At 41.3% G+C, this 21,251-nt stretch overlaps 1 protein-coding gene and 1 non-coding gene across 4 annotated transcripts in view; both read right to left on the bottom strand.

Annotated features, from left to right (window-relative positions):
• Positions 1-21,251, bottom strand: part of KLF7 (KLF transcription factor 7) — a 445,941-nt gene that overhangs the window by 398,267 nt on the left and 26,423 nt on the right. The window lies entirely within an intron of this gene.
• Positions 6,979-7,086, bottom strand: LOC115852923 (U6 spliceosomal RNA). The gene has a single exon (XR_004039313.1). It is a non-coding gene; the product is annotated as a U6 spliceosomal RNA (small nuclear RNA).

Genomic DNA, 21,251 nt, shown 5'->3' with positions numbered 1-21,251 from the left:
TGACTTCCTCAGGCACCAGCCCCTGCTCTGGGCTGCCCCACCCAGATTCCTCATCACATGCATCCTTGTCTAAGCCAAAGAAGCCAGGGCTTTCTTCCATGCAGCTGAACGTAAGCCTGAATGATGGTAACTGCTTATTGGGTCTGTACATCCTCTCCCCTCACTGGTTTTGAGGAGCACATGTCTTCTAATTTCTGTCTATATGGCCACAGGCAGAGATATGAGAGGGAAAAAACTAAAAGAAATACAATAAAACATTACTAATTGCATGTGATGTAACTTTTACAGGTTTGATTATTTGGGGAAATTATTTGGAAGGAAAACGGTAGATTTGTTATAACATTTTTTTCCTGCAATGTCCCCCATCTGTTTAATTTTTACACCTCTTCTTGATGAAATCACTGTTTGTGTTGTTTTCCTCTTCAAGTTTCTTTACTTTGAGGCCTTTGAACGATCTCCCACTAGACTTTTCCAGTCTTTTTTTTTTTTTTGCGGGCTGCTCACTGTTGTGGCCTCTCCAGTTACGGAGCACAGGCTCTGGACGCACAGGCTCAGCGGCCATGGCTCACAGGCCCAGCTGCTCCACGGCATGTGGGATCTTCCCGGACTGGGGCACGAACCCGTGTCCCCTGCATCGGCAGGTGGGCTCTCAACCAACCACTGCGCCAGCAGGGAAGCCCTTCCAGTCAATTTTAATAACTATTTCTTGCTCCAGCACTAAACTACCATGATATCTAGGATATTCAAGATGATGATAGATTTGAAACATTATACAATTTATTCTTAGAGTTGAAAACTTTAACACTTCTAAATCATAGCTGTTCCACGAAAAGATTTTCACATAACTTCTAAATTCACTGAAATGACTGCTCAAAAATTATTGTTAAAGGAAAGGAATCAACACGTTCTTTCAGACGCTTAAATAGTATCCTAGGCATCACTTTGTTAGCCTTAGACTCATATAGCAGAAACAAAAATATTTAAACCAAGCCCAATATTTTTTAACATTTTATGTTTTTTTTAACTTCACAGAGGCTTAAGAAGTTAGGTTAAAAAAGTTTTTTTTAAAAAACCTTACAAAAAGTTGATATGTCAATACGTATTCTGCTAAATCCACAGTCATTTATTCATACAGCTCCAGTAAAAAGACCACCTCAATTTGTTTAATGGCCTCATTATTGAGAGAAAAGTTGGTTTGCGATTAGTAGCTATCAGGATGACTGCTTTATTTACCTCAAATATCAATACTCTTCACCTTTTAGTGTGTGAACCTAACTTTTAACTTAGTCATAGGAAAAAAATATTCCAAAATAAACTTACTAAATGAAGAATCCAACTCAGAAAAATTTGTCTGGCATTTATTCAAGTTCTACAAACTCATAAATAACTAAGAGATGAAGTTTGGGGCTGATGGAATCACTGCGTAACATGGTAACTTTATTTTCTAGGACAGTCTCTGGGTTTCAGGTGCCTCAATCAGGTACATCTATTAAATGCAAATGACTGCACCAGCCAGGTGGCTCTGATACTTCCTTTCCTCTCCACTGCCGTTATTTGGGACTTCTCTCTCCTTCTGTCTCTCCTCTCCCCTCCACCTTCTCAACTATAACCCTTGTGATATTGCAGGATAAATCTGTAGGGCAATAGAGGAGGAGGGAAAGGAAAATGTCAGGGAGGAAGAAAGGTCAAACTGCATCACCCATTTCTTCTGTCCCTTCTGTACCTTATAACTTCTTACCTTGTCTGCTGGGGGCAGGGGTATTTGGGGAACCCTCCTATCACAGAACAAAAGATCCTTCATGATCTGGCTCTTGCCTTCTCTAATGTAATGTAATGGCCTCAATAGACTCATTCCCAGGAGGAACCCTACCCAGCTCAGTTTGAGCATCAGTCTGGTGTGCATGAGGTTCCTCCCTAAGCACTCAGGATGTTCATTCTTCCTGTGTACTCTTTCCCCATCTAACATCTTCCTCTCCACACGGTGAGCAACTTGGGAGCAGAAAATGTCCTTCACCTGTATTTTCAGGGCCTAGCAGCCTTGCTCAGTGACTGGTTCAAAACCACCAGCAGTGCTCAAAAAAATATTTGTTGTATCATGTATGAGTGGCCCCAGAACTTTTCCAATTGCCTCATCCCAGAGCCCCTGCTTTGGCCTTCCCCCAACTCTTCCCACCAGAAGTTACTCCTCCTTGGTAAGCAAGGAAGTTAAAATTAACTGAGCTTATCAACTGTGCTCCAATATAAAATAAAAATTTTTAAATATTAACTGAGCTGCTCTCCTGAAATGGAAACGAAGCTACTTAGGTCTTTTTGCTAGCCTGAAATCCAGAGTTATCAACTATATGTACCTTTGTCTCCACAAGGGAAAAAAAAAAAGAAGAAGTGGCAGCATGTCACAGGAGAGGCCCAGACTTTCATTAAATGGGTGGGACTTTTTCAAAGAAAAAAGGTGAAGATATAATTATAGATAATGACAGCCAACATTTAGTCAGCCTTTATCCTGTCTAGATACTATTGTAAATACACTACATCTGCTGTAACCTTTCACCCTTGAATCAGCTCCATGAGGTCTTGATGTTCTCCCTGAGTTAGAATACGGAACACTTTCTCTAATCCATTAATATCCATTCAACAGAGCATTACCAGGCCTTTAAAAAAGTAAGTATATGTATGTGGAATCTAAAAAAACCAAACTCATAGAAACAGAGAACAGGCAGGGACTGGGGAGTTGGCAAAATGGGTGAAGCAAGTCAAAGGATACCAACTTCCAGTTATAAGATAAATAAGTCCTGGAGAGGTAGTGTACATCTTGGTGACTATATGTGTGTGTGTGTGTGTGTGTGCGTGTGTGTGTGTGTGTGTGTATATATATATATATATGCACACGCATACTGTATTGTGTATTTGAAAGTTGTCAAGAGAGTAGGTCTTAAAAGTTCTCATCACAAAAAAATTGTAACTATGTGTGGTGATAGATGTTAACTAGACTTATTATGGTAATCATTTCTCAATATACACATATATCAAATTATTATGTTGTACACCTTAAACTTATACAAAGTTGTGTATCAATTATATCTCAATAAAACTGGAAAAATAGAGCTGCTTCCAAAAGAAAAAAAAAAGTCTGAGGACTAGGTAGGATCATAAAGAAATGTGTATATAATAAGTGAGAATAGTAAGATGAAAAGCATATACATTAAGTCCCCTACATACGAACCTTCAAGTTACGAACTTTCAAAGATGCAAATGTGCTTTGCACAGCCAATCACGTAAGTTAGTTCACGTGTCTGGCGTACATTGTCATGTGCGTGCATCCTCTACAAGTGGTTGTGCTCTTGTGTACTTTACTGTACAGTACTGCATAGAGTACAGTAGTACAGTATCTTTATTTCAAGTCCAGGGTGTCTGGAATCAAGTGTAAAAGCAGTGGTGATGTAGCTGGTACTACTATACTTTTCAAGGTACTGTACTGTAAGATTTAAAATGTTTTCTTGATTTTTTTTGTGTTTTTTTATGTATTGTTTGTGTGAAAAGTATTATAAACCTATAACAGTATAGTACTATATAGCCTATTGTGTTAGTTGGGTACCTAGGCTAACTTTGTTGGACTTACAAACAAACTGGACTCACGAATTTGCTCTCGGAACGGAACTCGTTTGTATGTAGGGCACTTACTGTACCCCTATAACCTATAGCCATACAAACATATCAAGGTAATAAGGACTGAAAGGAATGTCCAAAAATGAGAGCACTTGAGTTGGAATGATGAGTAGTGTCTTTTTATCTGTTATTACTGTTGTTTAAGACAAATTTAAATTGTAAATTTAAAACGTACTTTAATGAACTGGACCTATGTTTCAATGAATATCAGGACCAACTCATATTGGAGACTCAGAGAATTCTTAAAATTCTTAACTCTCCTTTTGCTCTTTACTTTTATCAGTGCCTTTTTCCCCAAGCCCCAAGCTGAATGCTAGTTCAGACACTGAGAAGAGTGGAGGAGGGGAAGAAGGAGAATTAACTCCTGTTGAGTTGGGTAAGAATGCTGGGGGAGGGGCGGGTGGAGCAGGAGTGGGGAGCGGTAGGTATCTGAGCCTCAGCTTCCACCTCTCCACCAGTTCCCACCCTATTTAATAAGACATTGACGTCACCTCCATCTTTTTTTAAATGGTACATAAACATATCTTCAAATCCTTCTTCTCCACCAAGTCAGCACCCTAAACCCTGCCTATAAGGAAATTCTGGAGTCACTAGTAGCAGAGTGTCCACTGTCAAGGACCCAGGAGACTCTGTGGGACTGTGGTCTTTTTCTACAGTGGAACAGATAGGAGAGAAACAGGTCAGAAACAACCAGATTGTCAGTAAAAGAGAAAGTAAAAGAGGTCTTAGTAGAAAATCAGTGAGGTAACTCTAAAGCTGACCAAAGATCAAGAGTTATTCCAACTCAGAGATTTGGGCTGACAGGTTTCCCCCGCCCCCACATCCCTTGGCCCCAAATTCCCAGACAATCTACCCACAGAACCACATATCCCATACTGTGCTGCCAGATATTTATCCTACCCCTGCCAAGCTTGACTAGCTCAGAAATGTGAGAATCCCCTCTCTCAAAACCTGGCTGCAAAGGGAAGCAGAAGGTGAGTCAGGCCGAGGACGTCCAGGAGAGGATCTGCTCCTGGCTAAGTCAGAACAAACTTTCCCAGGAAACACTTTCTCAACCCTGCTGATCCCTTTCTATTGGTCAGGAAGGCTGTGAAGTTAATAGGTTTCTGTGGGCCGGGCAGATGACCTAGTCTAGGCAACTTAATTAACTGTATCCATGGGAAAACCCATGGAAAACACCAAAGAATCAATTACAAATGAGCCTTTGGAACCAAGCTGCTCCTACGTGGACCCTGACCTCACAGTCAGTGTGATGGAAGGAGTTGAGGGTGTCATTTGCCCATAGGCTTTTTGCAGTGAGTTTTCATTTTTTATTGTCATGGCCTTGTTTCCTTGCCATATTTGCTTTCCCACCTAAATAAACGCTTAAACAAAACATTTTAAATTCAGATTTTTAAAATAGATAAATAAAACATTACAGGTATATCTGAAGCCTCCCCAACCAAAATCCTCCCTGATTTCATTGCCTGTCCTCATTATTCAGGGGCGACCACTGTCCTGAATTTGCGCGATGGTGTATTTTCACTGCGTAAGTATGTGCCCATCAGCAATATGTACTTCTGTTTGGCATTTTCAGACTTTACATAAATGTTACTCTGGACTTGCATGTCTTTTACTCAGTGTTTGCGCAACATCATTTTTGAGATTTACTCATATTAACATGACTCTAGTGAATTCACTTCTAATTGCAGCATTCTATTATGTGAATATATCACATTACTACTATTGTACTCTTCTATTACCATTACTGTTCATTTTAGTATTTAATTGTAGTATTCTGTTATATAGAGATATCATCATTTGTTTCTTAATTCTCCTGAGGAGTGGAATAGCTGGGTGGTAGAGTACGAGCGACTTTAACTTTAAAGAGAAGTTTGGTAATGCCTAATACAACAGTCAAGCCGATTTATAGCTGTGCTACACAGGGTGAGAGCTTCTGATGTTTCACATCCTCAGAAACACTTGATATTGGCAGACTCTTTAATTTTTGCCCATTTGATGGAGGTGATATATAATCTCATTTTATGGCATTATCTTTATTCACAGATTGAAAACAAAATCTTTTTCAAAATGATCTTTTAGGTTAGTGGTTCTCATAGTGTGGTCTGGGGACCCCTGGAAAATCCCTGAAACTCCAGGCAGACTTTGAGGTCACAACTATTTCATAACAGCACCAAATGTTATTTGCCTTTTTAACGCTCATTCTCTCACAGGAGTATAGTGGAGTTATCCAGAGGCTACCGGAATGTGGTGCTGCACCGGACTACAGAATCATCCAGCTGTCTTCTATTAAGCCCAACATTAAGGAGATTTACACAAATGTAAAGCAATGCCACTCTTCTAATTATTTTTGTCTTGGAAAAACTTATTATTTCCCATTTAAAAAAATATGTTAACAGACAATGGGTTTATTATTGGTCTTACATAATTAATAAATATTTTTAAACATTGCAGTTTTAGTTTCTAATGTGGTAAGTATCACTAGATATAACAAACATATAAACAAAAGCTCTCTGAAGTCCTCAATAACATTTACGAGCCTAAGGGGCCCTCCAGATACCAAAAGGTTTGAAACTCCCTGTTTTAGGCCACACCCTTTTATTGTCACTTCCCACTTAAAGCAATGACAGCTGACTTTTGGAGGGTGCTTCCTGTGATGCACCATCACGCTGAGTGCCTGAGGGTCACTTTCCCTTTAACCTTCAAGATACTATTGTACAGCAGATGCTGTGATTGGCCCCACTTGAGGAGAGTAAGCTGAGACTTGGGACAGTTGAGGGTCATGCCTGAGGTCAGGAAATGGGACTGAAGTCCAGCCTTGAAGCCTCCAGAGGCCTCCCTGCACTTTACCATCACAGCTACTGTCCTCCCTCCTTACCCCTCCAGCTTTCTTCTGAGTCATCCTCTGAGTCAGCCATCTTGAAACTGTCTACTCATCTTTGAATCATCCTCTCCTTTTTCCTTGAAATGATCTGAATCCCCTTCCCAAGGCAGCAGAGGGGCGAGAGGCTCTGGGGCTGGCTTCCTGGAGCTGGAGCTGCAGTAAGCGTGGCCAAGCCCCAGGCTTCCAGGCAGCAGAGCCAGCGGTCAAGGCAGTTACGCAGGATGGAGACCAGGAAACAGACCCCCCAAAAGGGCTGCTATAAGAGGGAAAACATTTGCTAGATAGGTTCTGGAAGGAAAAGTTGCAGAGGCCCCAGAATAAAAAGGCAGATCTTTTTTCCTCTGGGTTTCTTTGCCTCAGGCCTGCAGGTGGGGAGAAAATGTTAAAATCAGACATCTGCCTATTAACCATACCCATCTCTCTCTCTTTTTTTTAATATGGAAGGCTTCATGAATTTACATGTCATCCTTGAGCAGAGGCCATGCTAATCTACTCTGTATGGTTCCAATTTTCAGTATATGTGCTGCCGAAGCGAGCACACATATCCATCTTAATCTCATTCCCACTCACTGATTCTCTTCATTCAGCAAATACAGTGGTGTGATAAGTGGGTTGTGATGGGATAATAATACCAGCTGATGTTTATTGGTGTGAAATTATGCAGGTGCCTAGAAATGGGGCTGAAAAGAAATGAGAGCCAGCTCATGAAAAGTTTGGATTTTACCTGGAAGGTTTAATCAAGGGAGCAACATGCTCCAATTTGCTTTTACAAAGATCCTTCTGCTGCAGAGTGGGGAATGGATTGCTGGGGAGCAGGGCAGGAGGCAGAAAACAATGAGGACTGGAATTAGCATAGGACTAGTAGGGATGGATGAAATCAGTGACGGAGAGGCAGGAAGCAAACATGTGAATGGTTTCTCACATGCCTAGAATTACTCCCGTAGCCTCCTAACTGGATTTCTCACCACCAAGATTTTTTTCCCCCCTTCCAATCAACTCTGAGATTAACCTTCCTTAGATATCATTTATCCAGTTGAGGAGTACTAGATAGCCTACTGCTTAAGTGCATTGGCAGTAGGGCCAAACAGCTTGGATTCAAATCCTGTCTCAGCCACTTTACAATGACCAGTTTCCTCATCTGAAAAATGAGGTACTGAAAATGGTGTTTACACTCCAGGGGTGCTGTGAGTCAATGTATATAGAAGAACTTGTATCATTACTTGTGTATGGTAATCCTTCAATAAAAAAAGTAATTACTATTATGGCATTTCTCTACTCAGAAACCTTCCATAGTGGAGAGGGGCAAGGTAGGGATATGGGATTAAGAGATACAAACTACTATGGATAAAATAGACAGCAACAAAAATATATTGTACAGCACAGGGAATGATAGCCATTATTTTATAACTTCTAATGAAGTATAATCTATAAAAATATTGAATCACTATGCTATGCACCTGAAACTAAAATAATATTGTAAATCAACTATAATTTTAAAAAAAGAAACCTTCCATAGAAAACCTTTTATTTCCATTTGCTAGAATGGCAAGGCCTGCCTCTCCAGATTCTTCATAATCCAGGCCCACTATACCACTCAGCCTCATCTAATGCTATTCCTCCAAATATGTTCCCCAAATATACCAGATACAGCACATCTGTGCCTTGGTCATGCAGTTTCCCTCATTTCAAATGCCTTTCTTTTTCCCATCTATCCTCCCAATCTATCTGTCCCTTAAATGCTCATCACCACTTCCAGAAAAATGATTCCAAATGCAGTGACCAGTGACCATACCCTGTGAAATCATTTTCCCCCAAGCAGGACAGCATGTCATTCCAACCAGGAGGCTATCATTCCAAATAACTCACAAAGCCACTCACACTCCTACCTGTCACTGCTATCTAAATGCCAAGCACTCACAGAAGGCCCAGAGCATAAACTTGTCTTTCCCATGCTTCGTGGAGCACTATGGATGCCCCCAGAAGCCCATAAATAAAAGATAACTTTGGTACAAGTTGAGTTTTCATCAGGACTAACAGCTATGAAATATTTAAAGGCTCTTTTGGGCTATTAACCCAAACCAATGTTGTGTGTTCGAAAGAGATAGGACCAAAAATATATGAACTAACTGACCAAAATATATCCTAGGGGAAGCAAAGTCTCACCCAAAGCAGGACTTCATAAAGCGCATGTGTCCTTCCGAATGTCTTTTGTTTTCATGCCTTATTGAGGTGTGATTAGAAAGAAGAGACTGCACAACATTGATAAATCTCATGCCCTTTTAACCACAAAGCTTTATAAAGATCAGCATTTGTGTTAGGCTACTTAAAATTCTCTTATATTTTCAAACATGACAGTGTAATGATAAAATCAAGTTTGCCTACAGGGAGGTTTTCCACACCTATAAGTTACTAGAAATTCTCCTTAGTTGGGAAAAATGTGTTCTAGAAACTAGAAGAATTTATTTTTCAATGAAAAATGATAATTGCATTTTTTAAACCAGGAAATTGTGGGCACTTATTTGCTTTTGGCTAGAAATAAAAGATTTTTTCTAAATTGGGCCCCTCATTAACTATAATCTCTCTACAGATAGCACTCAGCTCAGTAGAGTGTGTGGAGAGACAGAGGAGAACTTCTCTCCATGTTCTCAGAGACATTCAGAGAGATTAAGAGCAGGAGAGCGGGCTTCCCTGGTGGTGCAGCGGTTGAGAGTCTGCCTGCCGATGCAGGGGACACGGGTTCGTGCCCCAGTCCGGGAAGATCCCACATGCCGCAGAGCGGCTGCGCCCGTGAGCCATGGCCACTAAGCCTGCGCGTCTGGAGCCTGTGCTCCGCAACGGGAGAGGCCACAACAGTGAGAGGCCCGCATACCGCAAAAAAAAAAAAAGAGTGGGAGAGTGCATCAAAGTGGTACCAAGTACCAGACCTCAGGAAACATTTACTTTTTATTGATTCCCTTATTCAATCAACATTTACTGAGCCCCTGATTTTTACTGGGCTGCATAGCTTTGCCCCAGCAGCAGTTTACAAAATATTTTGAGACATAAGATGCAAATGTTCAGCCTCTGCACTGACCCAGTAGGCAGCTACATCTATGGAGTGTAGGAAGCCAGCTACTGGGGAGTGAGAAGGAGGTAGTAGTGGTTGGGGGACCCTGTGTACTACATCCATGCTTCCCCTGCTCCACCATGATGGCCCAGTCTATATGGTTTGGTTTCTGACTAAGTTTCCTAGATTCTTAACTTCTCAATATTTTCTCCTTGAGAATATTCCTTCTGGAGCTGAAATATTTCCATGAATTCTAGCCTGCTTAGATGAGCCCTAACTGTCAATGCCAAGAACTGGCTCTTATTTCCTGAGTTGCTGGCCAGTGCCCAGTTGTGAGTGGACTTGTCATCTAAACTTGCCTGACCATGAAGAATCACCTTGGGCCCTTGTCAAAATGATAGATTCCTAGTCCCTTACCCCAGCCTATTTGAATCAGAAACTCTGGGGGAAGGGAAGGCTTTCTAGATGAGGAAACTGAGGTTCAGAGAGGTGAAATTATAGACTCAAATCCACACATGTGAGTGCAGAGCCAGGAACAAACCCAGTTATGTTCAGTCCAACCTTTTTTGGTGTTATGATTAGACATATGAGAGGGTATAGGGTCATAGTTGCTTCAGCCCCACCCCCTTTCTTCAATTACAGCCTCCTTATTCCATTTCCTGGAGTCATACACTTTCTCAGTTTCTTCAAGAATGTAATCCTGTGTCACAAACGCCAATACCCATGAGAGACGGAAGGGTACAGTGAATGACCGAAGCAGGGCATGGCAGTGCAGATATGGCATCCGTGGAAGGCAGGGATCCTACAGGAAACTAAGGTCCTTTCATGGCCAAGCTACTACCTACTGGTACTACTCAGCTCCTACCAGCTGTTTGCCAGTGAGAATGTAGGCCCAGCTTCACTGAAAGATCTAGATTTTTTAGGTAAAATCTCAAAATGTCACCCCCATGATCATATTTACACTATATAACACTACATCTTAGAGACCTGAGAGAGAAAATCTGTGGCTGGCCTTGAAGAAGCAGGTGCTATGATATGAACTGCCTGTGGAGAGGGCCACGTGGCAGGAAGCTGCAGCCAGCTTCTGGGAGCAGAGGGCTTCAGTCCTCCAACCATAAGGAACTGAATCCTGCCAACAACCATGGGAGCTTGGAAGAAGATCCCAAGTTCCAGAAAGGAATGCAGCCCAGCCAGCACTTTGATTGCAGCTTTGTAACCTTGACCAGGGGACAAAGCTAAGCCATCCTTGGGCTCCTGACCTACAGAAACTGTGAGATAATAAATCTGTGCTGTTTTAAGCTACTACAGTTGTGGTCATTTCTTACACAGCAATAGAAAACCAATACACCTTCCTAGGCCTCCCCTTCTCAGAGAGCCCTTCAAACTCCAGAGGTTCCCTCTCTCCATCTATCATCTACATTTCCATCCCTAACTGCCCTGATCTCAGCTAGCTGTCAAGAGAGAAAGTAATCTGGCAAACTGATTTACCATTTATTATTTACCTACCCCTTTGCATTTGGTAAGAGAGGGCTTGGAGAGGTATGGCTAAATCAAATGTATGATTGATTCAAAATGATAGAATTTCAGAAGATGATGCAGAAAAGCAGAAGTAGTTTGGTGCCTGGAGATTGTCCCAGCAGGCCTCAAGCCATACCATAGTGCTTACCTAGAAGAACACAATCAGCCCAGCCAAAAACACTCTAAACAATGGGACCGGGAGCCAGAAACTGCATTGCCGCTTACTAGAAAGATTAACTGGAGAAAGCTTTAGTTTTCTTCTCTGTCACTTAGGGCTGAGGCCTACCCTGCCTGCCTCAAAAGACTATTGTGAGGATCATGCCAGTTGGCATATGTGTGTGAGATGATAGAAAATACATTAGTCTCTGCCCCCAGCCCTCTGTTCAGGCACAGAGCTCCTGAACCCCTTGTAATTTCTTGGGTGATAGGAGTTTGTTCTAATGAGGTGACATTAGATTTGTTCTAATGAGGTAACTCATTGGGTGGGCTCCTGGATGAGGGCTAGTCACTGGAAAGACCAAGCCATGATTAGAAGCTTGGAATTTTCATCCCACCCCCCATTCTCTTGAGAAGAAAGAAGGGCTGGAAATGGAGTTAATAATTGATCATGCCTACGTGATGAAGCCTCCACAAAAATCCCAGTAAGTATGGAGTTCAGAGAGCTTCCAGGTTGGTGACATACCCCAACTCCACGGGGTCAGAAGTTCCTGTGCTTGGGAAACTCTCAGACCTCGATCTATGTATCTTTTCATCTGGTTGTCCATCTGTATCCTTTGTCATACCTCTTACTTATAAGTGATTCCCTGAGTTCTGTGAGCAGCTCTAGCAAATCAGTGGAACCCAAAGAAGGGGTTGTGGGAACCTCTGACTTACAGCCAAACCTGACAGAAGCTGTGGGTGAGCTGGGGACCTACTACTTGTGATTGGCATCTGAAGTGGGGGTGTGGGGTACAGTCTTGTGGGACTGAGCTCTTAACCTGTGGGATCTGATACTGTCTCCAGTTAGCTAGTATCAGAATTGAGTTACATTGTAGAACACCCACTGGTATCAGAGAAATCCTTGGTGGGGAGAAAAAACACACACATCTGGTGACCAGAGTGTCAGAAGTGTTGTGAATGTGATAGCCTTATGAGAGTAAAGGAAAAACATAGGGAAGGAAAGACTGGGTTTTTCTACTTAATGTGAAAGCACTCTGTAAGTAAAAAATATATTCACAAAAATAGGTTGAAGTGATGAAGCAATCACAGATAATTAAAGCCAAAAATATTCCGGCGCACACACTGTGATTTCAGGCCTGCAGCTTCAGTACTGATCTTGCCCATGTGTGTTGTCAGGCTTCCATTTCCTTGCCATCTCTTGGTTTCAGCCAGAGGCTGACGCTCACTTCTCCCAGCTCGCATGCTGCTGACAAGGGCCGGGTAGGGACTGAGAGGATGGTCCTCTCACATCCCAGCATATGATTAACATGGGAGGAAGGGGCTTCCCTGGTGGCACAGTGGTTGAGAGTCCGCCTGCCGATGCAGGGGACACGGGTTCGTGCCCCGGTCCGGGAAGATCCCACATGCTGCGGAGCGGCTGGGCCCGTGAGCCATGGCCGCTGAGCCTGCGCGTCCGGATCCTGTGCTCCGCAACAGGGGAGGCCACAACAGTGAGAGGCCCGCAAACCGCAAAAAAAAAAAAAACATAGGAGAAAGAGGCCTCCAGGAAAGTCACACAGATGTCTGGGGAGTCCCCCGCCACCAGAGCAAAAATATCCCCATCAAACTCCCCAGGCTCCAAAAACAAAATCACCCCTAGTGAGACTGAGACTGCTGAGTCCTTCAAACCCATGCAGTCAAGTCCCTGAGAGTTCTAGAACTTTGTCTCATCCAGCAGGGCTCCACTGTGTCCAAATCCATGTTTCAAATGGCAGGAGCAAGCAACCACTTTCTTCTGATGTCTATATGCCTTAGAGTGAAACCTACACCAGGCAGAGTTTTATTAGATTTAAATGGACTAGAAAAAGAGTGAGGAGAAAAGGAAGAAGATGATTTATCCTCCTTATAGTCAAACAAACATAGAAAAACACATGAGAAGAAATAACAGCTTCCCATTTTAAAGCCAGGGGTTGAAGTCAAGGATCACATGACTGATTGGAGGAGTGAAAAAACTCTCGTTCTGGAACTAAACTAAATTATTAAATTATAGAAATTAATAAAAATAATAATAATAGGGCTTCCCTGGTGGCACAGTGGTTGAGAGTCCGCCTGCCGATGCAGGGGGCACGGGTTCGTGCCCTGGTCCGGGAAGATCCCACATGCTGCGGAGCGGCTGGGCCCGTGGGCCATGGCCGCTGAGCCTGTGCGTCCGGAGCCTGTGCTCTGAGGCGGGAGAGGCCACAACGGTGAGAGGCCCGCGTACCGCAAAAAAATATATATATAATAATAATAAAATAGCCATAACAATACCAAACATTTACTACATTTACCCTGTGCCTGGCACTGTGCTAAATGTTTTCCAGGTATTCTCACTCAGTCATCACAATGACCCTTAAGGAAAGGTACTATTCCTGTTCCAACTTAACAGATGAAGAAACCAAGGCTTGGTGAAGTTAAGTAATTTATACAAGGCCATGCAACTAGCAAGTGATAGAGCTAGTTCTTGAAGCCAGCTTTATCGGTCTCCAAAGCCTGTGCTCTTAATCATTATGCCATCTTGCCGCCCGAGAATGGATATGCACAACTGTGTCCCCACTCCCCGGAAGGGCCAAGAATGCTGACCACAAATCTGCACCCCCTACAAGCTCATGGTACTCCCTCCTCCCACACTTGCTCTTCCGAGAACCTCACCAAACATGCCTGAAGATGGGATTCTCTCCCCAAACCTCAAAATGACCCTCCCCTCTTCAGAAAAAGAGATAATATGCCCCACACAAGAGCTGTTAATCTTAACATTAACATCAACATCACTGGTACTTTTTCTTCTCTAGAAATAAAATATTAATTTTATTAATATTTTAAATTTGTAAACAATAGAGAATGTGAAGCTAATATGTTTACAGTAGCATTGAAGAAAAAAGCATGGGTTAAAAATTATCGAATGTTTGCAACCTGAAATTAATATTCAGTGCATTGGAAGAATGTAAAGCTTAGACAGAAATGAGAGTGAAAGCAATAATTAGAGCAATGGTAGCCTCTGTGTGGCAGAGGAGATAATCATTTAGATGGGCACATGGAAGCCAAGAAAGGTCAGTGCTAGCTTCAATGCTGCATTCTCAGAGCCGCTCTTCCACAATACGGATCTAGTCTTTCGTGCTATAGAGAGTGGCATGGAAGACAGTTTGGAGGTATATGTAATTATAAAGAAGGAGGGGAGGAAGGAAAATCAGAAGGGTGGAATAAGGGGAGGAGGAAGAAAGAAGAAAAAAAAAGAAAACAAAAATGTGGACTCTGAGTTAAATCCAACATGGGCAAATAAAATTAGTATAACAACAACAAAGATTTTCAAATTTCCAGATATAAAACCTCATGAAATCTAGATATTAAAAAATACAAAATAGGGAGTTCCCTGGTTGCCTAGTGGTTAGGATTCCAGGCTTTCACTGCCATGGCCAGGCTTCAATCCCTGGCTGGGGATCTGAGATCCTGCAAACCGTGCAGTGCTGACAAAACAAAACAAAACAAAACAAAACAAAAAATATTGGTTATTTTTATATATTGGAATTCTTGGTATCAGAACTTGGCCTGAGTTCAGGAAATAGCATTGTTTAAGGCCACAGGAAGGAGTGGAAGAGCATGGTAACAGAGAATATTATTTTGTATGATATTTGTCCTATATAGGTAAACTACATCAATTTTTGGTTTTCATAATAATTGCTGTTATTCACTGAGTGCCTTGTGTACACAGCTCTGTGCTAAACAGTTTGTAATACTCTACTCCAGCAAGCCTACCAGATAACTATAATTACCCTCATTTGTACATGAGAAAACTGAAAATGAGAGAGGGTAAGTTGCTCAAAGATACACTGGAAGCAAGAGGCAGAGCTGCTCATCAGTACCAGCTCCATGTGACTAGACTACTCTCAAACCTGTTCCATCATAAGCATCATCAACATCACCAAAAGCAACACTAATTGAGCAATTTACATAGAGTACCTTTTTTTTTTTTTTTTTTGCGGTATGAGGGCCTCTCACTGCCATGGCCTCTCCCGTTGCGGAGCACAGTCTCCGGACGCGCAGGCTCAGTGGCTATGGCTCACGGGCCCAGCCGCTCCGCTGGCATGTGGGATCTTCCCGGACCGGGGCACGAACCCGCATCCCCTGCATCGGCAGGCGGACTCTCAACCACTGCGCCACCAGGGAAGCCCTAGAGTACCATTTTTAATCCCCACCTCAACTACTGTTATTCCCATTTTACAGGAGGAGAAACTGAGGCTCAAAGAGGTTAAATAGTACCCGAGGCCACCTAGCTAGTAAGGTGGTGAAATTGGGATAGGAACTCAGACAAGCTGACTCTGTATATTAAACCAGTGTGTGCTTCAATGTTCTGTGCATTTCAGAAATATGACTAACAATTTAAAACATTCCTGTACAAATAATACAGAACTAGTGTTACAATAAATGTTAATAAGTGGCTTGCTCTACTGCACTCTGAATGTGAGAAGTAGCAACAAAATCAAGTCAAATTCAGTTACAGGTAATTTAATGCAGAGACCTGTTGGCTGTGTATTATTTTCATTTTTCTTATTTTGATGGAAATATGCCATAATAAATTAATTGTAATAAATCACATTAACAGTTTATTGGAGTTAGAAATAAAAGAGTTGATGCTTAATCTACTATCTTTCTAAAGCAACAGTGAATTAGCAAATTAAGAAAAATATTCTAAACAGAAAACACTAAAGGAGGTGCCTGGAAGACATTTTTTTCTACAGGATTTGAGGCATACTAGACCTGGTCTATTAGGTCTTGGAAACTAATTGGGACTTTAGGTATATTTGCCTGGCAATAAACAGGAAAAATGAACTTTGAAGAGTTCAGCTAATCTGTCCTTTTCCACTCTCCTCCTACACTTTAACTTTCACAGTAAATTGGTTAAGTTATAGGTATCTAACAACTGAGAGGTACTCTACAAAAACACATTTTATGAAACATGAATTAGACAGGATAAGATAGACTATGTTACATTAAAACATGAGCCAGTGACTTAACTCAAGAAAGTTTAATTTCTTGTTCACACAGGGTGCTATGTCAATTAGGCAACTCCCCAGAGCATCTGTCCTTCAACTGGGGACTCAGTAATCTAGGCTGCTTCCAATGAATGGTTTTGCTATGTCAGGACATGGCCTTCAAGATCACAGCAGCAGAGAAAGAGGGAGAGAGGGAAGCTGAAGGATCATACACAAGCTCTTAAATGCTTTGGTTGAGAAATGGTACATGTCGCTCCACTTACAGTTCAGTAGCCATTCTGCTTACAGGCTCATGACCAAGAGGGCCTGAAAAGTAGCAAGTACATGCATAGTTGGTAGGTAATAAATGTCTCTGATATACAGCATTATATACACGTTTTCTTAATACTTCTACTACCACTACTATTAATACTAATACTACAACTAATAATAATATGTTTGTCACAGCTAAAGTTTGTGTTATTTTTTTCAAGGAACAAACTTTTAGTTTTATTAATCAGTTCCACTAAGGTTATTTTGCTTCATTAATTTTGTTTTTATCTTTAACCTGATGTGAATATTTCTACTCTTTAGGATTTCTTTTTTTATCTTCTTGAGCTAGGTATTTTATTTTCAATCTTTTTTATTTTCTAACAAAAGCTTAAGGCTATAAATTGCTCTCTGGCTACTTTTATAATTTTGGTACATACTACTTTCTTTTTTCTTTTTTTTTTGGCTGCATTGGGTCTTCATTGCTGTGCACGGGCTTTCTCTACTTGTGGCAAGCAGGGGCTACTCTTTGTCTCTTCGTTGCAGTGCACGGGCTTCTCATTGTGGTGGCTCCTCTTGTAGCAGAGCACAGGCTCTAGGCACGTGGGCTTCAGTAGTTACAATACACGGGCTCGGTAGTTGCAGCACACGGGCCCTAGAGAGTGCAGGCTTCAGTAGTTGTGGCACGTGGGTTCAGTAGTTGCAGTGCATGGGCTCTCAGGCACACAGGCTTCAGTAGTTGCGGCACAGTAGTTGCAGCACTCAGGCTCCAGCAGTTGTGGCAAACGGGCTCAGGAGCTGTGGAGCATGGGCTTAGTTGCTCCGCGGCACGTGGGATCTTCCTGGAACAGGGATCAAACGCATGTCCCCTGCATTAGCAGGCAGATTCCTAACCAACGTGTCACCAGGGAAGTCCCAATACATACTACTTTCATTGTGGTTTCATTCTGAATATTTTGCAATTTTACTCTGAATCTCTTTTCATCCAGAAAATTAACTATTTAGGAATGTGCTTTGTTAATTTCCAAATGTATAGATTTTGAGTAGCTCTCTTTTATTGTTGTTATTGTTAATTTCTACTTGTATTATATTGTAATCAACTAATGGTACCACCTGTATGATATCAAATGTTTAACTTGTTGAAATTTCTTTGGCCTGTTTTTTTACTATATTTATCTCATTCTCTAAAACAAGGTAAAGAATTACCTAGGGAGTTTTTACAAAATAACCTATAGCCAAATGTTTCTCCAGACTACTGAGTCAGGATCTCCAGGGGCAGGTCCAGGCATTGTATTTTGACCTGCCCATTCATACCCACCACAGCAATATCTCTCACTCACACCACTGGTTGAAAACCTCTACTCCAACTATCCTATAGATTTGGAGTTTGAGGAATTGGTAGATTGGGGAAAGACTGCAGGAGGTGCAGATTAGGTGGTAGTAGAGATGAAGAATTCTGCTTGGTCATATTAAGTAACTGTGTCTTTTTCATCTTTGTATCTCACTTATCTTCATGTGTGCAATGCCTGGCACAGAGGAGGCACTAATAAATGTAGCTGGTTAGATGAACGGGAGTTACCTATGCAACTACGAGTATCATACAATAATAGGTAAAGATCTGTATAACAGAAATAAAACCCTATTTCATGTCCTGAAATATCAATGGCTTGTGAGAAGGTGTGACTTTTAAACTACTTTTGCATCTTCTCCCTATGTACAGTGTTGAGCATACAATAAATAATTCATAAATACATCTTAAATGTAATTTATGAGCATGTGTATTAGTTTCATATTGCCACTAGAGCAAATTACCACAGACTTACTGACCTAAAACAACACAAATTTATTATCTTAAGAGTTCTAGAAGTCAGAAGTTCAAAATGGGTCTCACTGGGCTAACCAAGGTTTTGGAAGGGCTGCATTCCTTTCTGGAGGCTCTAGGAGAGAATCCATTTTCTTGCCTTTTCCAGCTTCTAGAGGCTGCCACCTTCCTTAGCTTGTGACTCCCTTCCATTTTCAAAGCCATCAACAGCAGGTCTCTCTCACAATGCCATTTCTCTTTTTCTAAATTTTTGGCCTCTGCCTTGCCCATTTAAGTATTCTTGTGATTACTTTTGGCCTACCAGATAATTCAGGATAATCTCCTTAGTTTAAAGTCAGCTGATTAGCAACTTTAATTCCACCTACAACCTTAATTCCCCTTGCCATGTAACATAACATATTCACAGGTTCTGTGAATTCAGACATGCACTTCTTTTGGTGCGGGGGCGGGGGGGGGGGGGCATTATTCTCTAACAAAGCATGTAAGACCCAAAAAACAGAAAAAGGAAGAATAGAGGAAGAAATGACAAGGAATAAACAAAATGGAGTGGTAACATTAAGAACAGTAATAAGATTACAAATATATAAGAATTAGTGCATTAAACTATAAGAATCTGGAACAAAGCAAAAAAACAATATCTATTCAATACTATTAGTTAATTCCAAGCATGCACGCACACACACACACACAGAGTAATGGCTTGGTTGGCTGATGCCACAGCTAGGATATTACTGTTTACTAATTACACAAACTAAACAAGAAATAAATGACATGTTTGCTAGTTATTTAACTTTTGTAGAAAAAGTTCCCAAATGCCTTTTTTCCTGGTAAAGGATTCTTTTCTTGCCCCCTCCATTCCAGCTCACCTCTAACATTTCTGGAAAAGTTCTAGGAGGATGGATAAAACTCTTTTAATATTTGCCTACCCAGCTTAATCCGTCACAGTGCCAGGATGGATGGTGACCGTGCAAGTGCACTCGAGACAAGAGCACCGCTGGCCTGAATTAAAGGCAAAGGCTGGTGCACATCGCCCCCTTGTGCACAGAGGTGGAGAAATCATTTCCTCTGGCTGCCCAATTGGTTTGCTGCAAGAAATTTCTTGGCTAAAACTCCATAGAAAATGGTTGTTTGGAGAGTAAAATTCCCCCAGAGGTTTTATTTTAGTTTTTTTAACATCTTTATTGGAGTATAATTGCTTTACAATGGTGTGTTAGTTTCTGCTGTATAACAAAATGAATCAGCTATACATATACATATATCACCATATCTCTTCCCTCTTGCGTCTCTCTCCCTCCCACCCTCCCTATCCCACCCCTCTAGGTAGTCACAAAGCACCGAGCTGATCTCCCTGTGCTATGTGGCTGCTTCCCACTAGCTATCTATTTTACATTTGGTAATGTATATATGTCCATGCCACTCTCTCACTTTGTCACAGCTTACCCTCCCCGCTCCCCATGTCCTCAAGTCCATTCTCTACGTCTGCATCTTTATTCCTGTCCTGCCTCTAGGTACTTCATGACCATTTTGTTTGTTTTTTAGATTCCATATATATGTGTTAGCATACGGTATTAATTTTTCCCTTTCTGACTTACTTCACTCTGTATGACAGACTCTAGGTCCATCCACCTCACTACAAATAACTCAATTTAGTTTCTTTTTATGGCTGAGTAATATTCCATTGTATATATGTGCCACATCTTCTTTACCCATTCATCTGTCGATGGACACTTAGGTTGCTTCCATGTCCTGGCTATTGTAAATAGAGCTGCAATGAACATTGTGGTACATGACTCTTTTTGAATTATGGCTTTCTCAGGGTTTATGCCCAGTAGTGGGATAGCTGGGTCGTAGGGTAGTTCTATTTTTAGTTTTTTGAGGAAACTCCATACTGTTCTCCATAGTGGCTGTATCAATTTACCTTCCCACCAACAGTGCAAGAGGGTTCCCTTTTCTCCATACCCTCTCCCCAGAGGTTTTAGAATCAACTTTTTTTCATCACTTTAAACCTTATTGGGAAATCTCTCTAAAATATATTACACATAAAGAATAATCATACTGAGTCAATACTGCATGAAAGAATATAACGGCACAAAATAAATTATTCATTCCCTTGCCTTGTAAAGAGCACTCTGAATGCAGTTTTAACAATTCTTTTTGGCTGTGAACCTCAGTCCATTTACTGTCCCACAGAGTAGATAGAACACAATATTCTTTTGCATGTTTATGACATTTTTTAAAGGTTTTTTTTCCTTATTGTTATTTGTTTTTTTTGCCTCCTCTGTTGCTTGTCAGTGGTCACTTTTTGATTTTGTCAGTGTGGCTTCCTTAGCAGCTTCCTTCCCTTTCTCGTTTGCTGTGGAAATAGTAACTAGGATACCACACTGGTTAGAATTGTAAGTAAAACGTTAAATAGGCTCCCAGTAAAGCCCTCTCTTACAAGTGAAATGTGTGAGATTTAAGACAAAACCAGAGTGACACTACACACAGCACTGCTCACTCCACTGGATTTTGTGACTGTTTGACATCTATTTGGCTACTTAGAAGCTATTTTTACCTCTTTTCTATTTTTATTCTGAATAGGTTAGTCTGAAACAGTTGTGTTTTGGCAAGATGAAATATTGCTATATTTTTCAAGGTGCCAAAACCTTGAAATGGGATAAAATTTCCTCAGTCCTGGGATTGGAAAAAAAAAAAAAAAAAAAGAGGCAAAGCCATGCCCCTTTCAGTGCTTATGGCAACTTGATAAAAAAGCAGGGCTGCAACTTGAATGTGCATTAATAGGAGAAAATGCAAAGGGTGGCTCATCTGTATAGCAAAATACTATGAGCTATGAACTGTGTATACCACATATACGTACACTGATTGGAAAATATGCTCGTTGACGTACTGCTTCGTTTCCAC

The sequence above is a fragment of the Globicephala melas genome, chromosome 7 (genome assembly GCF_963455315.2).
Source record: "Globicephala melas chromosome 7, mGloMel1.2, whole genome shotgun sequence".
Classification (NCBI taxonomy): Eukaryota; Metazoa; Chordata; class Mammalia; order Artiodactyla; family Delphinidae; genus Globicephala; species Globicephala melas.
Note: the sequence above shows the minus strand (reverse complement) of the source record. Positions and strands in the feature narration are given on the sequence as shown.